Genomic DNA, 7,464 nt, shown 5'->3' with positions numbered 1-7,464 from the left:
TTGAAAAATGAGAAAGGGGGTTATTCAGCATAAGCATTGTGCACAGAGCGTCTGTGTGAATTTCGTTTATGTGTTTGTGTACATGAGCCTGACTATGTCTTTACTTACAGGTACAATATCAGATACTGTACATGTTCATTAGCACCAAATAAGTTCTCCAAAGTTGACCGACTTAGCATCACCTAGATAATTATAGTCTGAAATAAGCTGTCTATTCTCATTTGCGTAAAGGCCGCCGAACGTCGAATTAGTAAATCGGATAACTCCGCACTCTCGTCACTGAAATGCTATTGGCCGTAGAAGTCCTCAGGAAAATTTTCAAGACCCTTTATACGCTTTTGCAAGCATAACTTCTCTCTCCTCGCACGTCTAGTGACGCCACGGTCACAAGAAGCTACTGATTCGCTGAGATTTGGAAGAAAGCATAGCTTTCTTTGCTGTCGCTTCTGTATAGAATCAACCTGTCTCTATGTCTTTGATAAGAACTCCTAATTTAAAAGTCTACAGAAGGGGGCGTTGGTCCCGCGATATTCTTTGGTACCTAATAAGTTGGAAACCATGCTTTATTGTGCAAGATGACTTTACTCACTTCAAAGCAGCTGATCTGTCACATTTCCTGAAATAACAGGAAATTCATTTTATTTCTGAGACGAGTCTTTGATCAAAGTCATTGTCGAAGAACTTTCCTAGCGTAAAGCTGGAAACGTTCACCACAAAGGAAATAGCCTTAGCCAGTTGATAATAATATCATTAGATCAGATTGACCTCCTGCATGTTGATTGGTTATAACTAGTGACCTATTAAAGGACTGAGGCGCAGATGACGTCGCCACAAACAACAACTGGCTTTTAATTACATACTGAAAAAGACAGATTCCACTTTAGCTCGTGTCTGTTAAGTAATATTTCAAAAACGAGTGCGAGTGTTTCATCGGGGTTTCCAGACACCAGAAAACTGATAAAAGCATGAGGCCGTAGGCCGAGTGCTTTTATTGTTTTTGAGTGTTTGAGAACCCCGATGAAACACGAAGCACGAGTTTTTGAAATTGCTTCTCAATCGTGCATTATTAGCCAAGAACAATGAAAAAATTCTGACTGATTTTGGCATCTTACGGGGAATTGGGGTTTGACATTTTATCAAGCTCTAGGGTTTGATATTTCATCAAAGTATGGTGGAAAAGCCTCTGGGTTTCTAAACGCACACATGTGGCCAAATTTGCGTATTGTGATTGGTTTGTAACTTGATGAATTATTAATGAGTTTGAGAAGTTAGAGATCATAGTAGAAGGCAAAATGCGATAAGAATACCAGTAACTCATTCGGTGGCGCAACTTCTACATTCATGACGAGCTTTGCTCAAGAAAAAAATTCTCAGCAGGCATCGTAAACTGATGCCGAGGTTTGGGGAAGAAGGCGTTGGGTGGATGTCATCACATTAATTACACCACAATGTAATTATACAGATTAGCGCCCACGAATCCGCGAGAGATACGCGATTGCGTGCGAGTTAACGCGGGGTCATCTGTGGGCGATGAAAATCAAAATCATGAAATGAAATGAAGTTTTTTGTGCGAGTAATGGTCATAAAATACTGCGTTTTCTCTGTTTCTGCCTGTTTCCTTATAACGACATTTTTAATCACGTAGTCTTTCAAAGATCCTCCCTTTTCACAGAAGAGGCAATACCGGCGAGGCGCCGTATTCGAAAAAGCCTCTCTTTCGATTATTTAGGTATGATTCTTTCGCTTGGTTTGCCATAAAACAGTAACAAAAGATATCGCAATTTTCATGTGCCGTACGAGCTGAATAACAACCGTATCGAATTTCCAGTATTGCGTCACTTGGTGGATCGATCAGTGTTCACGCTTTGCGATCGTAGTACACGATGTTATTGTTTTGGTACAAAACCTGTGGCGGTCGCACTACTTGGCCTCGTATCCTGGTTAAATTCTTACCAAAATTATAATGTTAAACCTCGACGAGATTTTTCATGTCGAAATGTCGAAAAGCATCATGTTTTCGATTTCGAAACCATTCGAAATGAAGTCATAGAGGCAGTCGGATTTTCGACGTGCGACTTTCCACCGGCTAACTTAACCACGCAGAGTCTTTGCAGGATTACAAGTGCCACACTTGACCCTTGCAAGCATTGGTATCTACTTTTAAAAGAGGTATGTGACGTTCCTTTGCGTAAATATTTCATATGCGATGTATTTAAGATATTTCCCGACGAAATCCAAAGTGTGGCGACGCGGGAACTTCAGCCCGCCAAATCATCGTTCGGAGTAGTGGGGTTAGCCAGGATTCCCGACCTCGTTCGCGTTGTGTTCACGTTCGGTCTAATAGCTGGTCTATCTTCTTCGTGATAAAATAATACCCGACGAACTTATTAAATCTGCGGGATTTATGACTATCGTAAATCTGGTGAACTCCGCCACACTAGACTTTGAGCCCGAAGGCGCGAATTTATCTTTTGGCGCCAAACTCAGTCACGACTCCGAAGAGCTCGCTTCCTAATTTACCGAAAGATCAGCTAGAGTAAATTTCCTTGGAGTGGAACTGAAGAAGCTTCGAACACAGATTTCTCATCTCGAATCAGCATGGAGTCAATTTTACAGACCCCTTTTTTCCACCTCAATGTTCGTACCTTGTCGTGATGAGGTGGCTGAAGTGCCTCAATGACCAATTGCAATACAATGCCTTTAAAGAATTCAGCTTCAGTTGGTGGGCTGTATTTTCTGCAAGGTAGAGGCCAGACTAACACGGACTTTGTCATTGTAGTTATTGTTATGATTATCATAATTATCATTATTATTAATGATTTTGTTATTGTTATCATTATCTTTAGGATTGTGATTGAATCATTTTCAAAGTGAAATAGGCTGCTCAATGAGGATGGCATGCTAAGGCAAGTAGATTTTCATTTATTTACCCCCCCCCCCTCCCCCCAAGTAGAAATTCAAGTGTTGCTGATAGTTTTTTTCTTCAACAGATTGTTAGAATGCAGAAGATTTTCTAAGACACATTGTACAGAGGGCTTGTCCTAAGTAGTTGTTTTCTGATTCAAAATCACCTGCCTAGTTCTGTTTCTCTTGGGTAGTTAGTCCATGGACTGTTGTTATCTGATGGCAGAACTAACAGGTGGATCTGTTTCTCTTGGGTAGTCAGTCCATTATGGGCTGTTGTTATCTGATGGCAGAACCACCAATCTGTTCTGTTTCTCTTGGGTAGTCAGTCTATGGACTGTTGTTATCTGATGGCAGAACCAGTCCCTATTTTTTTTCAGCTCTATGCTGTCAGTCTTTTATGGACAGTTATTTTTATCTGATGGCAGTTTTAGCTTGCTCTTTTTGTTTTGAAAAATGTGTTGCTTATGCTGTTTGTCACGTATCATCTGTTATTAGTCAGAGGCACTTTGGTCAATCAATGCTATCATTGTCTTCATTATTATTATTGTTAATTCAGCTGCTACTCTTCTCTCTTTGCCACAGGGCCCACTACAGATAGCACTAGCTTAATGAAGTCCCTAAACCTTTCACAATGAGCCAACTCAAGAATTGCAGTCCTGAACAGTTTTTGGGGTTTTCCTGGCTTTTCTTGAAATTATTTTGTCTCAGTTTCAATTACTTGGATACTCATTCAGCTAGACTAACAATAACACCATTTTGTTCATAGATAAACATTGAAATAATCATAATAGTAATATAAATGATAATAATAATAATGATTTGTTATTGTTACTGTTATCATTATCATTATCTTTATGATTGTGATCATCATTTTCAAATTGAAATTGGCTGCTCAGTGAGGATGGCATGCTATGGACTGTTGTTATCTGATGGCAGAACCAGTCCCTATTTTTTTTCAGCTCTATGCTGTCAGTCTTTTATGGACAGTTATTTTTATCTGATGGCAGTTTTAGCTTGCTCTTTTTGTTTTGAAAAATGTGTTGCTTATGCTGTTTGTCACGTATCATCTGTTATTAGTCATAGGGTGACTTTGGTCAATCAGTGCTATCATTGTCCTTAGTATTATTATTATTAATTCAGCTGCTACTCATCTCTCTTTGACACAGGGCCCACCACAGACAGCACTAGCTGAGTGAAGTCCCAAAACCTTTCACAATGAGCCAACTCAAGAATTGCAGTCCTGAACAGTTTTTGGGGTTTTTCTGTCTTTTCTTAATTTGTTTTTGGCCCAGGTTCAATCACTTGGATACTCATTCAGCTAGACTAACAATAACACCATTTTGTTCATAGATAAACATTGAAATGATCATAATAGTAATATAAATGATAATAATAATGATTAGATTAATGGAAATAATCATAGGAATTATAACCATCAGGATAATGAACATTATTTCTCTAACTATTGTAAATATTTTTATCATTGTTATTATTATTATTATCATTATTATTGTCATCACTGTTATTATTATTATTATCATTATTATTGTTATCAATGTTATTATTATTTCCATCATGAATTATTAGAGATGCTTGGGAAAAAATGATCTATAGTTCCCTCCAACTCATTATTCTTTCAGTTAAGTGAATTAAGACTTGTGAACAGTTACTGCTTTATTCTGTCATTCCTGATGACCATAGAAATGGTGAAAGTCCACAGATATTATCCCTCTAAGAGTCTCTCCAGGTGTTTTTTTTCCTCTGAATTTGGTTACAACAGAATGAAGGGCATCAGAGTATAGTGCGCCCAGCTAGACATGAATTGCATTAATATTACAGGGTCATTTTGCTGTATTCAGGGTTTAATCTTAGCCTTCTACAGACTAGTTTGTACCTCTAAATGCAAAACACATTTTATCGTTTTTTAAAACAAACCATAGAAATGGTGAAAGTCCACAGATATTATCCCTCTAAGAGTCTCTCCAGGTGTTTTTTTTCCTCTGAATTTGGTTACAACAGAATGAAGGGCATCAGAGTATAGTGCGCCCAGCTAGACATGAATTGCATTAATATTACAGGGTCATTTTGCTGTATTCAGGGTTTAATCTTAGCCTTCTACAGACTAGTTTGTACCTCTAAATGCAAAACACATTTTATCGTTTTTTAAAACAAACCATAGAAATGGTGAAAGTCCACAGATATTATCCCTCTAAGAGTCTCTCCAGGTGTTTTTTTTCCTCTGAATTTGGTTACAACAGAATGAAGGGCATCAGAGTATAGTGCGCCCAGCTAGACATGAATTGCATTAATATTACAGGGTCATTTTGCTGTATTCAGGGTTTAATCTTAGCCTTCTACAGACTAGTTTGTACCTCTAAATGCAAAACACATTTTATCGTTTTTTAAAACAAACTTACAAAAACTGCCCAGAAACAGCTACTAAATTGATGGAAACATGACGAACAAGTCAACTAGACTGTGTACTTCACATCATTGAAATCAAAGTATCACTTTAGGAACATAAAATCGCAAGGTCAGTTTCCTATTTTTAGTGCCTGAGAAAAGATCAGGCCACCAGATTACTTCAAACTCTCTGGTTGCTCGTCCCTCTCAATTTCCAACAACCGTTTTAGTTTACTGGGTGAGAATCGTGCTTGATTTCTTGCCCCATGCTCTTTCCTTGGCCGCCTGTAAAGCTTGTTGAGAGTTTAACGGCTACTACTTGCAGCAACCCCCATATTCCTTCGATAGCTTTTCAGAACTTTGATGACTCAGACCAGAAATAACATCATTCACTCTACCATCCCTGTAATAAAAATCTTTGGATTTTTCTCTCCATACAGGGGGCCGCAAATGCATTTTTTCCCTCGCACGTTTATAAAAGCATTCGGCATGCCTGCCAACAAAGCTTGGATGTATGTTTCAGGAACTTAGTATCTTTCAACTCGACACCATTTGCCTGAAACCAAAATAATAATTACGAAAGTTAAGAGATTATTTACTTCTGGAGTGAAATGTACTAAATGAATTGCCCTTTCAAACATAAACCTGAGTTATCAGGTTTTGTCAATCACAAAATTACACACCGGGTTATTAGTATTCCTTTCACCTTCCTATATTATCATAAATATCTAAGACAAGCAGGTCTTTTAGCTAGGTAATCTATGTTAAAAATCGCGCTGTACAGCACTTAGAATTATTTTCCTCACTCATTATTTTTCTCACACTGCAACTTCGCGTACTACGCAATTATTACTACGCAGTCATATGTGGTGTCCAATTGGGAGAAGAGCTTGTTATTATTTTTGTTTTAGGGCCTGATTACATGAGCCGGGCTGGCCCTGTTAGCCGGGCTGATTTTTTTTGTTTTGGTGTTCGCCAAAGCGTGAAAACAAAAGGTAATCAGCCCGGCTAACCGGGCCAGCTCGGCTCATGTAATCAGGCCCTTAGAGGTGAATTGCGATTTCTTTTACGTCCCCTATTTCGTCGAAGAAGAGCTCGAATAAATACTGAAAGTAATGAGTAAGTCACTATGAACAACTAGTGCAAAGTGACAGCACTATCGAGCCAAACTGAGAACTGTTCTTTAATGATTTTTAACATGCACCACCAATTCTTACTATTTTTAATTTCTGCGTTTTAATAGACTTTGACATGTTCTTGAGAAGATATTAAATCGGTTAGTGCTGTTGTTCCCTTCTAAATTATTTTCGTGGAAGCGCCTCATAAGACACTGGTTTAACTAAAACCATGTTGGGCGACGTTGCATTTTGACTGCACAACCCGCGATTAAATTTAATTTTAACAGCTATTCGAGTGTGTGAAGAACGGAAAAGAGGAAAATTACATACCATCGGCCTTTCGATGCACGGACGAATTAAAACTTTTTACAATTCCACTTATCCATTGCTTGTAACTGATAGACCTTGTCCTTACTCTTGCGGGAGGCCGTACGATCTGTTGTCCATTGTCGAACTTGGCAAGCTTAGCGCACTCTGCCTCGAGCGCAACAATGTGATCTTTCGATTCTCTATCTCACTAGCGCAGTTGTTGTGTTGAACATGGACGAATAATACATCGCAGCGTGTCTTGTAGATAGCTAGAGATGCCATGTTTAGGATAAGCGCTGAATATGGACGAGCTTTAAAGCCGCCACTGAAAAAGCGCAATCGACCGTTTTTCATTGTAAGGATCAGGTCTTTCACACAGCTGTCAGAATTAAAGAGAGGAAGAACGTCGATCTCGCTCACCTAAGTAGCGAAGTACACCACGAGCGGCGACGATGATCAAACACCTGGAAGATCACCGTGGTGTACCTCTACTCTTTGGTATCATAGCCAAGAGCGAGCCGTTTCGACTTGTCACTAAGTTTTACGGTTCATAAAACAAAGGCCCCGCTCTACACGTAGCCTTAAAGAATGAAACACTAGAAAAGTTTACTTAGCTTGGAATTATAAAAATTTCCTTTCTTAAAAATCGAAGGTTTTCATGGTTTCCGTAACTTCGAATTTTTCCAAATTTCCTCTTTTGCATGTTATGCTGTTTTGCGTTTTCTTC

Source organism: Stylophora pistillata, chromosome 1 (assembly GCF_964205215.1).
Source record: "Stylophora pistillata chromosome 1, jaStyPist1.2, whole genome shotgun sequence".
In the NCBI taxonomy this organism is placed as follows: domain Eukaryota; kingdom Metazoa; phylum Cnidaria; class Anthozoa; order Scleractinia; family Pocilloporidae; genus Stylophora; species Stylophora pistillata.
Note: the sequence above shows the minus strand (reverse complement) of the source record.